The sequence below is a fragment of the Polypterus senegalus genome, chromosome 1, assembly GCF_016835505.1.
Source record: "Polypterus senegalus isolate Bchr_013 chromosome 1, ASM1683550v1, whole genome shotgun sequence".
Classification (NCBI taxonomy): Eukaryota; Metazoa; Chordata; class Cladistia; order Polypteriformes; family Polypteridae; genus Polypterus; species Polypterus senegalus.
In genome coordinates this window covers 339,051,683-339,071,732 of record NC_053154.1, presented here as the reverse complement: position 1 = coordinate 339,071,732, position 20,050 = coordinate 339,051,683, and the positions used below count along the sequence as shown (strand labels likewise).

Sequence of the window (20,050 nt, the reverse complement as noted above, 5' to 3'; positions counted from 1 at the left end):
GCAACCAACCCGTTCAGCTCTACAAAAATAATCCAGCAGAAGCTAGAAACAAATATAGAGTACCAGATAATTTGACTGCAGATAAACTGAAGGCAAGCTTGCTGAAGACAGCACAGAGTTGCGGGGATGACTGGGGCACTGCAGTCATTGAATGCCTGGAAGGGATCAACGACTTGGTAGCAGAAGAAACACTGTACCATTTGCGCTGCAAACTTGTTTTTGAGAGAGGTGAGCATTACTCCAAGACTGAAGAGGAAGGAAAAAGGAAGAGAGGACAGAGGAAAATTGATTAGGAGCGAGATGCAGTTTTTAGTGAATTCTGCAAATGGTATGGCTCAGAATTAGAACATGGGGCAATGACACTTGACCAAGTACACAAAAAACTGAAGGAGTTTGATCAGTCACCAGATAAGAGCCTCTGTTATACAAAGTATTGACTAAAGATAAAACTCAGAGAGAGAGAGATACTTTATTAATCCCCAAGGGGAAATTCACATACTCCAGCAGCAGCATACTGATAAACAATATTAATTAAAGAGTGATAAAAATGCAGTGCAAGTTAAAAAATGCAAGGTGGAGAGTGCAAGGCAGGTATCGCAGACAATAACACTGTATAATGTTAACGTTTACCTCCTGGGTGGAACTGATGAGCCACATAGTGTGGGGCAGAAAAATCTCATCAGTCTGTCAGTGGAGCAGGACAGTGACAGCAGTCTGTCGCTGAAGCTGCTCCTCTGTCTGGAGATGATCCTTTTCAGTGGATGCAGTGGATTCTCCATTATTGACAGGAGCCTGCTCAGCGCCCGTCGCTCTGCCACAGATGTCAAACTGTCCAGCTCCGTGCTTACAATAGAGTCTGCTTTCCTCACCAGTTTGTCCAGGTGTGAGGCATGACACCTTATATTTCACAAGACAGGAGAGAAGGGCAGATGTGCTCTGTCTCAAAGATGGCATCAACAACATTCTGCGAGAGCATCATGCTAATCTTGAACATGGAGATAAGAAGACTCAGATCATAAAGATGGCACTCAAGTTCATATGCAATGACATTGCCATGATTGATCTAGATCCGAAGTCATACCTCACCGCACACAGTATGACTGATATCGATAGTCTGCTGGCACTTGTTCCTGCAAGCCAAGATGTTCTTGAGACCAATTATCAAGACAGACGAAAAAGTTGCTGTTTGGGGATCAGAACTTTTTTAATGGAATGTCGACCTCGGTCAGGAGTCTTGCCACACCACATGGGACTTGCCATACAACTTGATCATAGATTTGGGTCAAAATGGATGCTCAACAAGTTACACCAGCTGGGATACACTGAGTCTTACTCGGAGACACAAAACTACAAATACTGCTTCCTTAATAGCAGGAGTGGAGATGGTGCCCCAGATACTTATGTAACTCTTGACACCATTGTGGAAGAAACCGATGATCAGATCAATGATGAGATTGTGTTTGATGCTGCACTTGAGGATCTATCAGCGATGACAGCCAGTGACATTGAAATGTTGAGCAACGATCAGGTGGTCTCTATGGAGGTTGGGGAAACAAACAATGCAGTCACTCAGTTTGTTGGAGACAATATAGATTTAAACATTGTCTCTATTCATGGGAACACTCCCTTCCACTCAATGGGTTGGATCAAAGTCACCACTCCAGCACCACCTTGCTTGACATCTTTGCCATTGCAGGTCATCATCAATACGCCAAGGGCGCACAGCTGTACTGTCAACTCGTGAAGGAACTCGAAAGTTTGCCTGCTTACAAGGACACCTTAGAAAGTTTCACTGCCCACGGGAACCACGTTGCCCGTTACTCCAGCCATGAGTGGTCTGGCACTTGGTGTGACATCTGCATTGAGCAGGCATTAATGAAGGCAGCCAAGTTAGAAGATGGACTGAGCAGAGGGAGAATGAGAAACAGTGTTTCTGGCCACAAGTGCTGGGTGCTCACCCTCAGTCATTTCTCTGATGTCAACCAGCGGATGGAGAAAGACATCAGGAAACATGTTCCACTCCACAGAGACCTTGCCAAAACAAAGATGAAGCGACATACAGTAGCAGTTGAACTTGTCCTAAAATAGTTAGAGGAGAACAAGCCATTCGACAATGATCGAGACAAGGAGTTGCTTGTGTCTTTCTCAACAGGATTCAAAAGCACAGGAAATGACTCAGTCAATGCTGTGAGAGCAGCTGAAGTAGGGATGTAGATGCAGATCAAGCTGGATGGATAGTCAGTGACATCGACCATGAATGTCAAGTCAAAGGTACAAGCCCTGTCATCACTCAGAAAGATCCCCATGGTCAACGAGAAGAAGATTCACCTTGACTCACTAAAGTTGTTCAACCAATTGATTATTTTTGCCCAGTGGGATATGACAGTTGAGACAAGCTTACAGTATGAGCTGACTCCCTTCCCATTGTCCCTGTTCAGCAGCAAAGATCAGAAGATGAACAAGGCAAACAAGGCAGACTTTTCAAAGACAAGCCTGAAGGCGTTTACTGATCCACTTGACCTCAGTAACCAACCCTGCTGCACCCTGGTGATTGATGACGGATGGCTTCTCTACATGGTGAAGTGGGAACAACATCAGACCTGGCAGGAGATCGTCCAGATGATCATTGTGGTCTTTGATGGCTACAGCAGGTCACCAAAAGATCACGGCCACATCCGGCGTACCGAGAATTCCTGCTGTGATCTCCAGATTTAATCGGATATGTTCCAAGAGCAAAGTTCCTGGACAACACTCATAACAAAAGTGCGCTCATCCACCAAATCTCTTCAACCTTCTGAAAACATCACATCACTGTGGAGCAGTGTGACAATGATGCTGACACTTCGATTGTGAGAGAGGCATTGGCTGCTGCTTCAGATTGCTCTGTTGAGGTCAGTAACATTTGTGTTTGTATTTTTCTTCATTAACTACTAGATGGTGCCGGAGGGGGGATGGGGTAGTTTAAAAAGAAGAGAATTCAGATTGTTGAAAAGTTTGATCTGTTTATGCACGGTTCATTATGCTTTTTATATATTGGTCTATTTTACAGATCGGGGCAGAAAATGCAGACGTGCTGGTAATGCTGGTGCACCATAGCTCAGGCAGCCACCATCCACTCTTCTTCACCACATCAAACGGCTCTTATGACATCAGAAAGATCCAAGAATCTCTCTCTGAAAGACAGATGCGCTACCTGCTCTTCTGTCATGGCTTCACGGGCTGTGATACGGTTTCTGCAATTGCTGGCCATGGGAAAACAACTCTATTTGACAGGTAATAATGATAATACTATTACTTCAACAAATAATAATAATGATAATCATTGTCATCATAGCAAAACTATTCAAAATAAAAATAATAATTGTATTTCTGTTTCACATTATACTTGTCATAAACCTGATACATTTTTTCAGGTTTTGTGCTGAGGACGTGGATGAGTACATGGACATCTTCTTTGACACAAAAGCCACCAAGGAGGCAGTGATTCAGGCTGGTACTGTGGTTTTCCAGTACATTTACCATGGACCAGATACTACATTAGGTGAAATTTGGTACAACATGTTCTCAAGGAAGGCGGTGGCAGGAGTGATCAAACCAGAGACTCTACCTCTAACAGAGGGGTGCAGCTGCACAGAATTCACTCTGTGCCTACCTGCAGACCCGGGACTGGATCCTTCTACAGAGCATGTCTCTGAACCCCAGTGACTATGGATGGACTTTAGGTGTGCATGGGTATGAGCCAGTTCCAACAATAGATCCCATGGCTCCGGAGTAGCTACTTAAGTTCACGAGCTGTAACTGTCATGGAGATTGCAGCAACCGGCAGTGCAGCTGCAAGAAGAATGGGTTCACGTGCATCTCGGCCTGTGGAGTCTGTAAAGGAATTACATGCAGAAATTGTAGTGATGATGTTGTTGAGTCTGAAAAAGACATAGACCATGACTCTTGAAGCTTCTGACAATGCGAATAATAAATAATAAAAGGCAAAGCCCTCACTCACTGACTGACTGACTGACTGACTGACTCACTCACTCACTGACTCATCACTAATTCTCCAACTTCCGGTGTAGGTAGAAGGCTGAAATTTAGCAGGCTCATTCCTTACAGCTTACTTACAAAGGGAAGGTTTAATTTCGAAATTCTACGCGTAATGGTCATAACTGGAAGCTGTTTTTCTCCATATACTGTAATGGAGTTGAGCTGGATGGCCGTGGGGGGAGGAGTTTCATGTGACATCATCATGCCTCCCATGTAATCACGTGAAATGACGTAGAAAACCAGGAAGAGCTCAAAAAAGCGCTGAATAAAACATGCATTATATAATTGAGAAGGCAGCGAAACAATAAGAAGCGAGCGACTGACATATACAACCATATTCATGAGTGCTGCTACTTCGGAAACAAAGCACGGTGTAAACCTAAAGTTTAAATTAAGTTCATAGACAGGCTGCCACTGGCGTTTATAATTTAGTGCCTGCCCATATAAGGCCATCCATCAGCGGCAATCCAATAGAAACATTACATACAGCCGTGGACATCACACGAGATGGCACCAGCACAGCTGGGAACCTTCGATGCAAGAACACCAAGCGGCTCACGTGAACTGACGCAGTGCACAGACAAAACAGTTCCAAAGAGTGCTGAACAAAAACCAAATTACACAATTGAGAAGGCAGCAAAAAAATATGAAGCGCCTGATACATACAAGCATATTCATAAGTGCAGCTACTGCGGAAACAAAGCACAAGGTGGAAAAAGTCAATGTCCCGCTAAAGGAAGACAGTGTAAAAAAAAAACCGTGCATGCAGTGTGTCAGGTCTCAGATAAAGAGGAAGACGAGCTGTTTATTGATGCAGTAAGAAACGAATCGATGAATGAAACCTGTTATCTTTACAACGATTGACAAACACGGAATGTAACTTGAACACAACACATCGTACAAATAATGATAACACTGTTTTAGCCTAATGTACAAAATAATTTTGGCTAAGGTTACTCAGATTAAGTTGGTCAAATTACCTTTTATGTTTCTGACTTATTTTTTTAAGAAGAAAAACTGAACTTTATGTTGAAATTTTGGTTATTATTATTTAAAGACAATACCATTCTAAAAATGTACTTAAAGTACTTAAACTACCACTTTATTTTTAAGTCTGCCCAATTTTAACCAGGGATGATATTTTTGCTTCTGTTTTGAATTCAAATGCAGTTTAAAAGCACTTTTTTTTCCAGAAATTAAAACAGCTTAAGTTTACAATATTCATGTCCATGTCTATTATTTGATTCTGTCGCCCACTATAAAACCCTTTTAAATTAAAAAAAAACATTTGTGATTTGGGGCAAATTTACGTGTGCGCTTACATACGATTAATCAAGATTAATTATTACACAGCCTCTAATTAATTGGATTAATTTTTTTAATCGAGTCCCACCCCTAATATATACTGCTCAAAAGAATTAAAGGAACACTTTTTAATCAGAGTATAGCATAAAGTCAATGAAACTTATGTGATATTAATCTGGTCAGTTAAGTAGCAGAGGGGGTTGTTAATCATTTTCAGCTGCTGTGGTGTTAATGAAATTAACAACAGATGCACTAGAGGGGCAACAATGAGATGACCCCCAAAACAGGAATGGTTTAACAGGTGGAGGCCACTGACATTTTTCCCTCCTCATCTTTTCTGACTGTTTCTTCACTAGTTTTGCATTTGGCTACAGTTAGTGTCACTACTGGTAGCACAAGGTGATACCTGGACCCTACAGAGGTTGCACAGGTAGTCCAACTTCTCCAGGATGGCACATCAATATGTGTCATTGCCAGAAGGTTTGCTGTGTCTCCCTGCACAGTCTCAAGGGCATGGAGGAGATTCTAGGAGACAAGCAGTTACTCTAGGAGAGCAGGACAGGGCCGTAGGAGGTCCTCAACCCATCAGCAGGACCAATACCTGCTCCTTTGTGCAAGGCGGAACAGGCTGAGCACTGCTCGTGCCCTACAGAATGACCTCCAGAGGGCCACTGGTGTGAATGTCTCTACCCAAACAATCAGGAACAGACTTCATGAAGATGGCCTGAGGGCCTGATGTCCTGTAGTGGGCCTACATGCTTCTAATGAGATGACAGATGGTGTTGTGGGGGATCTCCTCCCAGATCTGGACCAGGGCATCACTGAGCTCCTGGACAGTCTGAGGTGCAACCTGGTGGCATTGGATGGACCAAAACATAATGTCCCAGAGGTGTTCTATTGGATTTAGGTCAGGAAAGTATGGTGGCCAGTCAATGGTATCAATTCCTTCATCCTCCAGGAACTGCCTGCATACTCTCACCACATGAGGCCAGGAATTGTCATGCACCAGGAGCCACTGTACCAGCATAGGGTCTGACAATGGGTCCAAGGATTTCATCCTGATACCTAATGGCAGCCAATGTGCCTTTGTCAAGCCTGTAACGGTCTGTGTGACCCTCCATGGATATGCCTCCCCAGACAATCATTAACCCACCACCAAACTGCTCATGCTGAATGATGTTACAGGCAGCATAATGTTCTCCATGGCTTCTCCAGACCCTTTCACTTCTGTCACGTGCTCAGGGTGAACCTGCTCTCATCTGTAAAAAGCACAGGGCACCAGTGGTGCATCTGCCAATTCTGGTATTCTATGGCGAATGCCAATCGAGCTGCATGCTGCTGGGCAGTGAGCTCAGGGCCCATTAGAGGACATGGTGCCCTTGGGTCACCCTCATGAAGTCTTTCTGGTTGTTTGGTCAGAGACATTCACACCAGTGGCCTGCTGGAGGTCATTTTGTAGGGCTCTGGCAGTGCTCATCCTGTTCCTCCTTGCCCAAAGGAGCAGATACTGGTCCTGCTGATGGGTTATGGACCTTCTATGGCCCTCTCCAGCTCTCCTAGAGTAACTAAATTTCATTAACACCACAGCAGCTGAAACTGATTAACAACCCCCTCTGCTACTTAACTGACCAGATTAATATCCCATAAGTTTCATTGACTTTATGCTATACTCTGATTAAAAAGTGTTCCTTTAATTCTTTTGAGCAGTACATATATATATATATATATATATATATATATATATATATATATATATATATATATATATATATATATATATATATATATATATATATATATATATATATATATGATGTGTATATATATGTTTATATATGCGTGTGTGTGTGTCTGTGTGTATATATAAATATATATATATATATATATATGCCAGCAACACTCATGACAATGACAAAACAATTACATTGTCAATCATGTTACGTTATTATTAAAATGTTTCCTTTTCTTTTTACTTCTCCGCTGCCAAGCGCGGGTATTTTGCTATATATATATATATATATGTAGATAGATATGACAACAACACTCATATCAATGACAAAACATTTACATTAACAATCAACTTACGTTATTTTTAAAATGTTTTCTTTACTTTTTCATAACTTCTTTAATATTACTTCTCCGCTGCGAAGCGCGGGTATTCTGCTAGTGAGAAATAACTCTGAGTATTATATAAGTATATGTAATAAAAGCTGCTTTGAATGTAAATGTAAAAGTGAATGTGGCCTTTTTCAACAATGGAGTGTTTGTAGCCATCTACGAGAATACTTCACCACAGCGCAATCAATTTTCTATCAAACACATAAACACAAATCACTTGGCACACAGAAATGGCATTTGCAACAACTTAGACAATGATACACTAATGCCTCATGTCAGTCTGTTTAATAACGTCAAAAATGTTTCTGGGTGGGAGTCAAGCATGTTAGAGTAGTGGAGGGGATACATTATTGTCAGTTGGGTACATTGAACTAATATGAGCTTTGGAATCAGAAAGAGACAAAAAATATAGGAGAAAGATATCCTCATACTGTTGGAGTGATGGACTGAGTATGCAAATGATTTTTATTTACTTTTAGTGCATTTAAGAATGGAAAACATTTCATTCTAAAATTTTGTAACATCAATTACGCGCCCCATGGATACTTCGTCTTGGGACAAATGTCCCCCCTTGCAACCCCTCCCCCCAAGTTACGCCACAAAGGGGTTTGGCTGAACGCATGCTAAGTAGCAGTCGGATTATCTTCTGGTTTGCTGTTGCTGGCAAGCTGCGTGTTTTGCTTGCTGCTTGTCATTGTTTTAAGAGCTGGGAGCACATGAAGCGTGTCTGCCAAAAGCATTCTAACAACTGCTAGGTTAGATGTCTGTGAACTTGTTTTAAATGTTGTCTCACTGCCTTGTCTCGTGTGACATTAAAGTATCTCTCGCGGGACATCAAATTGTCTTACGAGCAGATCACTTTTCGTCTCCCTTCCAAGATTTTTTTTTATAATAGAGAGGTATTTACTTCTTTATTAAAACTTTAGATAAAATTAAAAATTGCAGCTCATTTGAGATATCTAAACTGCTTTTTGAGAGATCTTAAAATAACCTTGAGATACTTCAAATTCATTTCACTTCTAGGGCAGACCAAATATCTTTCCTTGAAAATTTCTCTGTTTCAGCTCCTAAGTATTAGTCTTTCCAGGTTTTTTCAAAATTCCTAAAATTGCCTGTGAATTAACTATTTTTTACTTAAGGTTTACCTCAATATCCTAGTTAAACTGCCCATCACAGCCATGTCTATTATGCCCCTAATCATCTCCAATTGTCTGTCTCTTTGTCACCCCTTCACCACCTAATAGTTTATGAGTAGCAAGCATACAGGCACAATAATGGTTGTTGTTGCAGCATCTAGATGGATGCTACACATTAGTGGTATGTAAAGCAGTTTGAGTAGTGGGAAAAGTGCTATCTCTCTATTGTAATAAAAAAAATCCTGGGACAAGAGAAGACTTTTTAGCCTGGGATGGGACATGACTTTTTCAGAGAGATGCTTTCATGTCCCGCGAGACAGGACTTTGTGCCAAGAGATTTAACCACGCCCATTGACGGAAATAAAAGACAAAGAGTAGATGACAAAGTAGTCATAAAGAATTCAAAAACGTTGGCACAATACACATGCAGAGCAGGTTAGGGATAATGAAAGTACTAAAATTCGAAAGTCTCAAAAATGATAGTAAAAGATTGCATTAGAGCAAAGAAATGGAAATAGCGGTGAAATAGCGGAACAGCGAAGAGAGATTGAATATATCGTTCAGATTTAAACTTTAAGCCAGAGACTTGTAGATTGCCTAATTCATGTTGCCATCAGGGAAAAGTAGTGTTTCTTCCCAATGAAGGGGCGTATCTGCAAGAATTAAAAGATTTGTTGTTTGGTGAAACTGAAATCCACATACGCGAACAGGAGAGATGTGAAGCAGCTGGCGCATAGGGCTGGCCGGGTGGGGTTGGCGAGCGAAGCAAGCAGGGGGAGAAGCCTCCTAGCATAAATGTATTAGTATTATAAACAATCTGTATAAGCATATGCCTACATATTTTCATTAATTCCATGCAGCTCTGGCAGAGTAACTTGCTAATGTGTATATTGCATAGCAAACAATGCTATGAAACTTGGAGTACTTAGTTTAAATAAAAACCTGCATTGTAGTTTGGCTGAATTCACTACTTGGGCAGGTGTTTGTAACACTAAAACTATCCAAATGAAAGTGAAATTATACAATTAAAAGTAACCAACAGTAGCAAATATTTAAATTCCTAGCATCTTAGAAGCATATGTTCACTCTAAAATGCTTAGTAAATTAAAAAAGGAGCTTTTGTGGTTATAATAAAATTAAGTTGTTTCACTAGATTTCAAAATGACATTAAATCAGTTTTTTGCAACCCATGAAAACTTCTAAATTATGACTATTTTTTCTTCAGATGCTAAGATCTGTTAACAGGGAATTAAGCAGATAATACATAACCTCCCACACACGCATTTTTTTGTTTAAAACCAGAATATGGTTACCCTACAAGGAGTCCCTTTGAAAACAGAAATTTTACAGTAAGCCATTTTGATATACCAGTGGATTTCAGATATCTCAGAATACATTTTTTTTAAAAAGATATCTAGAAATTTGAAATCTTTATACAAATCAGATGTTTAATTGTAATATATCTTAAAATGAATGCTCAGAGAGCTGCAACAAGTTGACAGTTAAAATACAAACTTAATGCACACACATCCATACACCAGCACAGATTAGTTTACAGAGGAATAAATTAGTTACCTTATGCCAAACTGTTCCTGTTAAAATGAACTTTAAGTCTATCTGGTGGCATACAACTTAAATTCTATTTGAACAGTACAATAAAATTAACAAGTTCAGCAGGTGGGCCTTGTTGCCTTGAAGATGTCTGACTACTGCCTCACGCCATCAACAAAGTGTTTGTCAGCCAAACTGATGCACCAATGTCTGGCAACACTGGTGGCTGTGTAAATGTTTTCTGGGTATGGGGATTTCAGCGGCAGTCTCAGCCTGAATCCTGTCATTGTTAATGAAGCATGAGTCAAACAAACCTCACTTCTGCTTTTGCAGCACAAAACACACATTTCACTTCCTGACAAGACCTTACTGGGTCTCAGCTCTCATAAATGAATGAGCCTGCACCTGCAACATAAGACATAAACTAAATTGAGGTTACTATGGATGTCAAACTACAGAAGTAGCAATCACAGGAGTGAAAAACCAAAGCCTCCAACTGAGTAAGGTTATAGAAATGAAGACAATAACAAAAACAAAAATCACTTGAAAAGTCATGCAGTATGACAAGTGCTTTAGAGGGACTGGAAATTTAAGACCAGAGTCTGCAAATGTGACATTATACTGGAACAAGTGATCAGGCTGAACCTTCTAAGATGAGACTGAGTGACATATCAAATCAGGTTGAATTAATATTCTAGGATTCTACAACAAATAAATAAAAACATATGATAAAAAGGGGCATTGTAGTATTCAACAAAAAATATCAATAAGTAGTACATTACCAATTTATGCTTTAAATGGTTATGCAAAATATTTTCCTGTACAGTAGTAGTTTACACAGAATTAGCTTGCATTTACACATACACTCAAAAGTTTTTTAGCCGTGCTGGTAATAAGCCATGCTGCATCACAATTTAATGTCTCCTTTTGTATTGGCTTTCATATTTTTTCTGTAATTTTGTTAGTTTTAGTTATACTAAATATCTCATGAGTGATAATCATTTTCTTCTCATGTTTTATGCTAATTATGGTAGATCTGAAACTAGAAGCTACACCTACAAGAAGGACTTAAGGGTCATAGTGGATCCATAATTATTGACAAGTAGACAGTGAACAGAAAACGCTATGATTGCTGATAGGAATGGTGGGTTACACAGTACACTATCCCAAGATCAAATCATGGGAGGCGATGTATAGGCTATAAAATACACTTGTGAAATAGCATTTGCAATATTGTGGATTTTTTTTTTTTTAATAGAAGCTAAAACACAACACACACAATAGTACTAGAAAAGACTACATATTTTCCACACTATAGACATGAGCTAAAAGGAAAAAGAAAAATGGAGATGAATCCTATAAGAGAAGGAAAAAAAATAGTACGGTGCCAATGCTAATTTAAGAGTTCTTTAACTTTAATCTGGGGGTACATGAAAGCTGGTTAAAGCAATTTTTACACAAATGTTAGGATTTTTTGTATTACTGCACAGGGAACCAAAGATGGATTGAATTAGCAATATAGTAGATGGTATTACATTTTAGACCTTCTAAGTTTTCCTTGATGGCAGTTTGCTGTAATTAAGTGATCAGGAATTGACAAGCTTCATTGGGCTACATAAGCCACAGTAGTTGCACTATTACCTCAAAGCTCCAGATTCCTGGCTTTGATTCTTGACTAGATTAGATAGATTAGATAGATAATTTATTAATACCAAGGGGAAATTCACATACTCCAGCAGCAGCATACTGATAAAAAACAATATTAAATTAAAGAGTGATAAAAATGCAGGTAAAACAGGCAATAACTTTGTATAATATTAATGTTTACCCTTGGGTGGAATTGAAGAGTCACATAGTGTGAGAGAGGAACGATCTCCTCAGTCTGTCAGTGGAGCAGGACAGTGACAGCAGTCTGTCGCTGAAGCTGCTCCTCTGTCTGGAGATGATACTGTTCAGTGGATGCAGTGGATTCTCCATTATTGACAGGAGCCTGCTCAGGCCCGTCGCTCTTCCACAGATGTCAAACTGTCCAGCTCCATGCCTACAATAGAGCCTGCCTTCCTCACCAGTTTGTCCAGGCGTGAGGTGTCCTTCTTCTTTATGCTGCCTCCCTAGCACACTACTGCGTAGAAGAGGGCGCTCGCCACAACTGTCTGATAGAACATGTGCAGCATCTTATTGCAGATGTTGAGGGACGCCAGCCTTCTAAGGAAGTATAGTCGGCTCTGACCTTTCTAACACAGAGCATCAGTATTGGCAGTCCAGTCCAATTCATCCATCTGCACTCCCAGGTATTTATTGGTCTACACTTTGCACACAGTCACCTATGATGATCACGGGGTCCAGGAAGGGCCTGGGTCTCCTAAAATCCACCACCAGCTCCTTGGTTTTGCTGGTGTTCAGGTGAAAGTGGTTTGAGTTGCACCATTTAACAAAGACTAGGGCATAGTTTATAGAATGCATTCTATGCGTATTCTAGCATTTTCTCCAGTGACTCAGATTTTCTTTCAAAATACCCATGTGTTAGATTTAGCCATATGAATGGTATAAGTGAGTGTGGATGTATGTTCAGGCAAGTAGTTTATTTATATAGCACAATTTAAAAACAGTTAGTGGTTGACCAAAGTGCTTTACAACCTTACAAATAAATAAATGAATAAAAATAAATAAAGCATACAACTTCATATGGGTAATATCCATCCATTCATCCATTATCCAACACACTATATCCTAACTACAGGGTCATGGGGGTCTGCTGGAACCAGTCCCAGCCAACACAGGGCACTAGGCAGGAAACAAACCCTGGGCAGGGCACCAGCCCACCTCAGCATATGGATAATAAAGAAAACAAACAAAAAAAATACATATAAACACACCACTAAAACACCTAAAAATTCAGAGTACACAAGTGGATATTTCGCCTGGATTTAAAACATTCAATGGTGGGAGCTGATCAAACATGGAGAAAGCACAGTCGCCTCAAATGAGTGTTTAGGACAGAAAGCATCAGCTTATTGTTTGACCTCTGAGCTCTAAAAGGACAGTAGGGATGTATGAGGTCAATGAAGTAAGCCAGAGCTTAACTGTCCAAAACTTTAGAGACAAACAGTAAAATTTTAAAATGAACTATGTCCAGTGGTGGACATACTTGTTCCTATTCAGTGTTGTTCCCACCTTGCACCCAGACTTTACAGGGTAGACACTGCCTATCAAGAACCCTGAAACAGATAGATGAGTTAGGAAATGGATGGTGAAGAAGGTCTATTTTAAATTTGCTAGAAAACCTGAGGAGCAAACATTGCTCTTGGAAGGGAATATTGAGCTTGATGCAAAGGACATCACTACTTTTAACTTTAGCCTCACTTTTAACACCATATGCTGCTTCTGCAATTGTCATACAATTTTTCTCAACATATACGGAGGTAATTGGTCCACTGAGCAATGACTGGTATTCTGCAGCATCTGAGGATTCCTCACCTTCTTCAGCTTCACTAACTTGATCTTTTTGACAACATCTAAAATCAAAGGGGTATTACCCTAGCAGATCCATTTAATTGATGTAATGTTTATATTAACCATAGTCCAAGTGTGACAAAGATGTAGGCTAAAATATTCACATGACTACAGCTCAGAAATCATTCACATGAAATGGAGGAAAGTTGCAAGCTAAGAAATATTTCTCTTCTGTTTGCCATAACTCAAGGGTCTTGGGACACCATTATATAATGAACATTGCTGTTTTTACCTTAAAGAACATTATATATGTGAAAATTGTTTTATACCGTCTCTGTAGCTACCTCACAGTTAACTCTGGAGGTACCTTTTTTTTGTAAAAAAAAAAGCCCTCACAATGGAGTACCAAGTTAATATGCAAACATCATCCTATTTTTGGTGGGTGGCGCTCCAAAAAAAAAAAACTCTTTCAGCTATTTGCCAAAATCTCTCTATTATGATAAAAAAAAATCCTGGGACAAGACGTGTCATTTTCAGAGAGATACTTTCAAGTCCCACGAGACAGGACTTTGTGCCAAGAAATGTAACCATGCTTGGGACCGTAAATAAAAGACAAAGAGTAGATGATAAAGTAGAATGTCGTAAAGAATTCAAAAACGTTGGTGCGATTCACATGCAGAGAAGGTTAGAGATAATTAAAATACTAAAATTTGAAAGTCTCAAAAAATGACAGTAAAGATCGCATTACCGCAAACAAACGGAAATTATTACGCTGTGAAATAATGGAACAGCGAAAATAGATTGAATATATTGTTTGGATTTAAACTTTAAGTCGGAGACTTGTAGATCGTCTAATTCGTGTTGCCATCAGGGAAAAGTAGTGTTTCTTCCCAATGAAGAGGCGTATCTGCGAGAATTAAAAGATTTGTTTTTTGGTGAAAGTGAAATCCACATATGCGAGTAGCAGAGACGCGAAGTGGCTGATGCGAAGTGGCTAGTGCGAAGTGCAGACCGGGGGGTTGGCAAGCGAGGTCCCCTAGTACTAAAAATGATTTAGATTAAATATAAGCAGTAAACTGAGTCTAGTGTAGGAGATACAAGTTTACATCTCCACCTAAGCAATGATTCACATGTACAGTGCACCAAGCCACTATTTTAATATGCCTTGACATAACAAACTTTAAACCTCTTTTAAAAGTGATGAACATGATGTATTTTAGTTCATTTTTAAGAGGGTCAGTGCTGTATATTTACACCACAAAATTTAGCTTTTTGTCAGTTTATATAGGCTGGCTGATGTCACTTTTCAGAATTAGAAAGCAAATCCTAGTAACATCACCGGTGTGGTTCACTCACTGCACACAAGTTATGTTGCATGCTCTATGGCTTATTCAGTACCTATGATGTATAGACATAGCCCAATATTTTGACACAGCTTGACTTGTTGGGCACCTCTTGAAGACTATGCAAATGGTTATATACCAAGTGAACAAACGTTTAGGGAGCAGCAGGATTATTTTTTTTCCTAGGATGACTGGCTTATGAGCCAATTTGGGCTCCAATAAGCCATTCATCTTTAAGCTATATCCTGGTGTTGGGCCCAAAATTAAAAATATAGATTGTTCAAATTCAGGCTGTACTTGTTCATTTTCAGGTTTCAACAATGGTGGCTTTTCTAGCAACAGACACCAACCAGTGGAATGAGCTCTTACTTTACATACCCAATTGCTTTTTGCTTTTATTCTCTTCAATAAAAAATCCACACACTGCAACCTTTGCTTAATATATAAACATTTATGTATTGTATTGAAGAAAAAAAAATAGTACATGCACAGGTAGATATAGATAGATAGATAGATAGATAGATAGATAGATAGATAGATAGATAGATAGATAGATAGATAGATAGATAGATACTTTATTAATCCCAAAGTAGGTCTTCATATTGAAAATTAGCAATACATTTGTAAATAATCAAATAAGCAACATCACACATTTGATCTTCATTTTTGTAAACTATCACAGTTAGATTCCCTAGTAAATGACAAAGAATAAACTTAGTTGCATGTTTGCCAAGTATTCTGTTCCTGTTTGTATAACTATTTTGTCACATGGAAAAACTATAAATAAACTTGCAAGGAAATTTGCCATAAGTTAAAAAAAATCTTAAACCTTATATGGAAAGAAACCATTAATCCTTCACCTTAAATCATACAAGTACATTTAGCTCAACGTCTGCTTCTATACTTATAACTGCAAATGAATTTTCACTATGACAGGTGAGAGACAGAGAAAAAAGTTCTGGTATCATGTACTTACTAAAAAATATCTGCAGCATATTTCAGAGTAGGAGGAGATCCATGTGATGTTTTACAAAGTACAGCAGTAATAACATTGATTCAAAATGTTTGTAACACTGGATCCAACCCATCCCCATCCAGTGGGCTTTAGAGCACCAATTATGCTATCCTATTGGCAGCTTGTGGAGAGCTGCATAGAGCAAATAGTCCATAGGGTGGAAGAAAGAGGATGCCTCCTTTCCAAAGTCGGAGATTCAGTTAGATCAAGGACCCTGTATATTTGTAAAAATAATAAATCATGTGTTTTTGCCACCAACAAAGACAGTTAGTGGTTTAGAAATGGCTCTGTGGCTTCCCTAGAGCTGTGCAGTAGCAATACATATGTGTGTCTTTTGTTCCAAAAAGATGAGGAATTACCCTAATATTTTCCCAATCCCAAGATTCCCAAGATTGTCAATTTGTAGTGGTTATTCTTGGTCATGTTAATTTGGGAATAAAATAGAGCTGGAACTTTTTTTTAGTAATTCTGATATTTATTCAATATGACGAAACAAAGTTAGTTAGGCTAAAAAACTATGGCTTTCAAAATCATAGTACTACCCTTATTTCAGCTTTTTTATCCTATGGTAGTCAATGGATTATCTGAAAGACATATAGGTCAGATACATACAATAGCAAACAGAAAGTTTGTAGCTTCCACTCCAAATTCCTTTGAACTGCTTTAAAGATCCAATAAATGCTGAAAATAAGTATCATGAAAAATGTTGAGGTCTGTGGCTTTTGCATGAAAATCTTCAGAAAATACTTTCTGTTATTTCTGTTTTGGCAACTACTTTTAACATAGCAGGCTCTTGAAAAGCCAGTTAGTGTGAAGACTGAACTTTACAGAGCCTCCCCTTCAAAGTGATAAACCACACTTATAGGGAGGTAGGCAGCCATCAATTCATTTGCCCAATTAGTTGACAGCAGTGGGGAGAGGGGATTAGGCATACTCATGTACAGTACTCACTCCTTAATAACAGGAAAAATTTAAATATTGTCTAATCTTTGGACTGTGGGTAGGAATAAAAAGAACAACACAACCATTCATAATTTAAGAAATGTGCAGAAGCAATTAAAAAGGTGAATAAAATGTTCAGTTATATAAAAAAAAAACTGTTAAATATAAAATTGAGGGACATTATGCTTAGACTGTGTAATGCACTAGTGAGGCTGCATCTGGAGCACTACTACAAGAAAGACATAGCCGCACATATAGCTGTGCAGAGAAGATCAACCAAGTGCACACCAGAACATGTTGTACAGACTCTGAGCATTAATATTTTTTTAGTATAGAGCAGAGGAGACTGTGTAGAAACCTAGGATCCAGGTTTTCAGAATCTTAAAGGCAGTGATAAATTAGATCCCACAGAATTCTTTTAACTAAATGGTGAATCTCATACTCAAGGACACCGGTGGAATTTAAAGGGAAGTGCATGGACTGAAGCCAGAATGCACTTTTTACGCAAACAGTTATGTGAATCTGCAACACATTACCAAGCCATGTAGAAGAAAACTTGACAACCTTTAAGAAATATCTGCATTTTGGAATAATTCAGCTATTAGACAAGCAAACAGACTTGATGGATTGAATGGTCTCTTCTCTTGTTTATCAAATTTCTTGTGTTCTTGTAGACATAGGGGAGAGGTAACTCTTTCACACAAACCTCAGTTAATTTTTTATTATTTAAATCTTTATATGTCTGTTGAACCTCATATTTTAGAAATAAGGATTATAACTGTGAGAAAATGCTGGCCCATCATTTGAAGCAAAATAGAATAGCCTAGGCCAGGGGTTCCTAAACTTTAAGCCAAGGCTGCAAAAGTGTAGTAGCACCTAATCAGGGCCCCTGAGTAATAATACTGCAAAACTGATCATTATCTTCAATCTTAAGTTTCCATGAACAGCAGTCCCACGGAATAATTTGAGAATGTCAGACCTATTTGTCAAAGCAAATGCATAGCTTTAGCAGACTTTTGACAAATAGGTAATCAAACACCACGTGATAGATCTAGACCCAGATACTTAAACCATTTTTCTCGGCATACCACCTCCAGAAATTTCACGTTTTAATCTTGAATTACAGTACGTCCTGAACTGTTACTATATTTCTATAATCATTTCCTCAATTAATTATTTTCATGTAAAAACAGTGTAATTTGATATGGAACAAAAAATGCCTTTCAATACTTTACAAAATGTATACAGTTACATTTGAATTCAGATCAAAAGCAGGAGAAAACTCAAAACTTACATACAACTTATGGTCGAAAGAGAGTAGAATCTCACACATTGTTCCAAGTCAATGTTAAGGCTGACATTCTTCCCTGGCTAACTCTGTTTCAAGGTTTAGCAAACTCATGTATTTTTAAAGGAAGGATAAAGGTTATTCAGCATTAGTGACTCAATGCAACATTAATCAACAGTGGAAAGCTTTAACGCTAAAATGAAATGTTAGATAAATGCATTTTATTATGAATGATTAAAGTTGGTCTTTTTTTGCGCATCCTTCACTGGTCTGAAAATGATGATACACAAACAGGTTTTCCAAAACTAAAAATATTGTAACATTGGTGCAGCGAATTTATGACAGAGAGAAACATTTTGCAGATTGCTTGAGTCAGTGATTAAAGACAAAAATCTGCCAATCTTGACACTTTATTCCCAGGAGAGTCTCCATCCTCAAACAGGTAGGTAGCAACCCAGAGCCATGATATCAGACTGAACAAGCTTGAACTGGCATGGGTGGTGGGCATGAAATAAAACAACAATGTCTGGAGTGAGACAGAAGTGAAGACTTGCTGCAGGAGCACTATGACACAGAGCACTGAAACTGAAATTTAGACTAGCTTCGGGTTTGACTACCACGTAACTAACAGTCTTTTTTTATGGCACACTTCCCAGCTCTCATGGTGAGAATAGCAGCACATAACTACTATACATTGATACAGGATTCCTTTCGTGCATTAAAATTGTACAACATTTTTGGTTAAGATCAATTAAAAACTACATATGGTAATATAAAGGCAATCTTCAGAATTGGAATAGATTTTTTAATAGGAACTTCCAATTTGCCAGGAATGCCCCTCAGTGCCTGCAAGAGCAGCCTGGCTTCCTGCATGAGCAAACAGTTTGTTTACACTTACCTCTGATCATTTTAACACTTTGCTCATTTAAAACAGAGGAAAAACATATGTTTTGATTTTATTGTGCAAGTGATATTAATGAAACAGATTTACAAGACATTGGTGTCAAATCTCAGTGCATCTTGAGCAGCTGAAATTTTACTATGACTGTTTATAAATACCAGCACAAACGCCAGAGCTTCCAATATAAATCATTAGATTACATGTGTTTGTGCGTGCACATGTGTGTGTGTGTGTGTGTGTTGAACAGTTGACAGCTACTGTATATAATTCTTATCAAAATCACAATGCATTCACATTCAGTACTTAGACTGCTGGAAATTGGAGCCACTACTCCTTCCATTGAAGACCACTGAACACATTTGGACATTTCAAATCAATTTAAAAAAAAAAAAAAACTCAGGTTTTAACTAGAAGCAGACACACACACAAAGCTTGTATAGATGACCAAAAATTTATTTTATATATAATTTTATATATCTATACTAATAAAAGGCAAAGCCCTCACTCACTCACCCACTCACTCACTGACTCATCACTAATTCTCCAACTTCCCGTGTAGGTAAAAGGCTGAAATTTGGCAGGCTCATTCCTTACAGCTTACTTACAAAAGTTGGACAGGTTTCATTTAGAAATTCTACGCCTAATGGTCATAACTGGAAGGTATTTTTCTCCATTATCTGTAATGGAGTTGAGCTGGAATGACGTGGGGGGGGCGGAGTTTCATGTGACATCATCACGCCTCCCACGTAATCACGTGAACTGACTGTCAACGCAGTGCGTAGAAAACCAGGAAGACCTCCAAAAAGCGCTTAAGAAAACATGCATTATATAATTGAGAAGGCAGCAAAACAATAAGAAGCGAGCGAGTGACATATACTACCATATTCATGAGTGTTGCCAGCTCGGAAAGAAAGCAAGGTGTAAACCTAAACTTTAAATTAAGTTCATAGACAGGCTACG

At 38.8% G+C, this 20,050-nt stretch overlaps 1 protein-coding gene across 2 annotated transcripts in view; it reads right to left on the bottom strand.

Moving 5' to 3' along the window:
- Positions 1–20,050, bottom strand: part of LOC120517046 (N-acetyllactosaminide beta-1,3-N-acetylglucosaminyltransferase 3-like) — a 106,697-nt gene that overhangs the window by 24,230 nt on the left and 62,417 nt on the right. The window contains exon 1 of one of the 2 annotated variants that reach the window (XM_039739146.1): positions 10,173–10,309. The exons of the other annotated variant lie outside the window; for it this stretch is intronic. The gene's annotated coding sequence lies outside the window, so the exon portion shown is untranslated. Of the gene's footprint in view, positions 1–10,172; positions 10,310–20,050 lie in introns of those variants that run through there. 2 annotated transcript variants of the gene reach the window in all.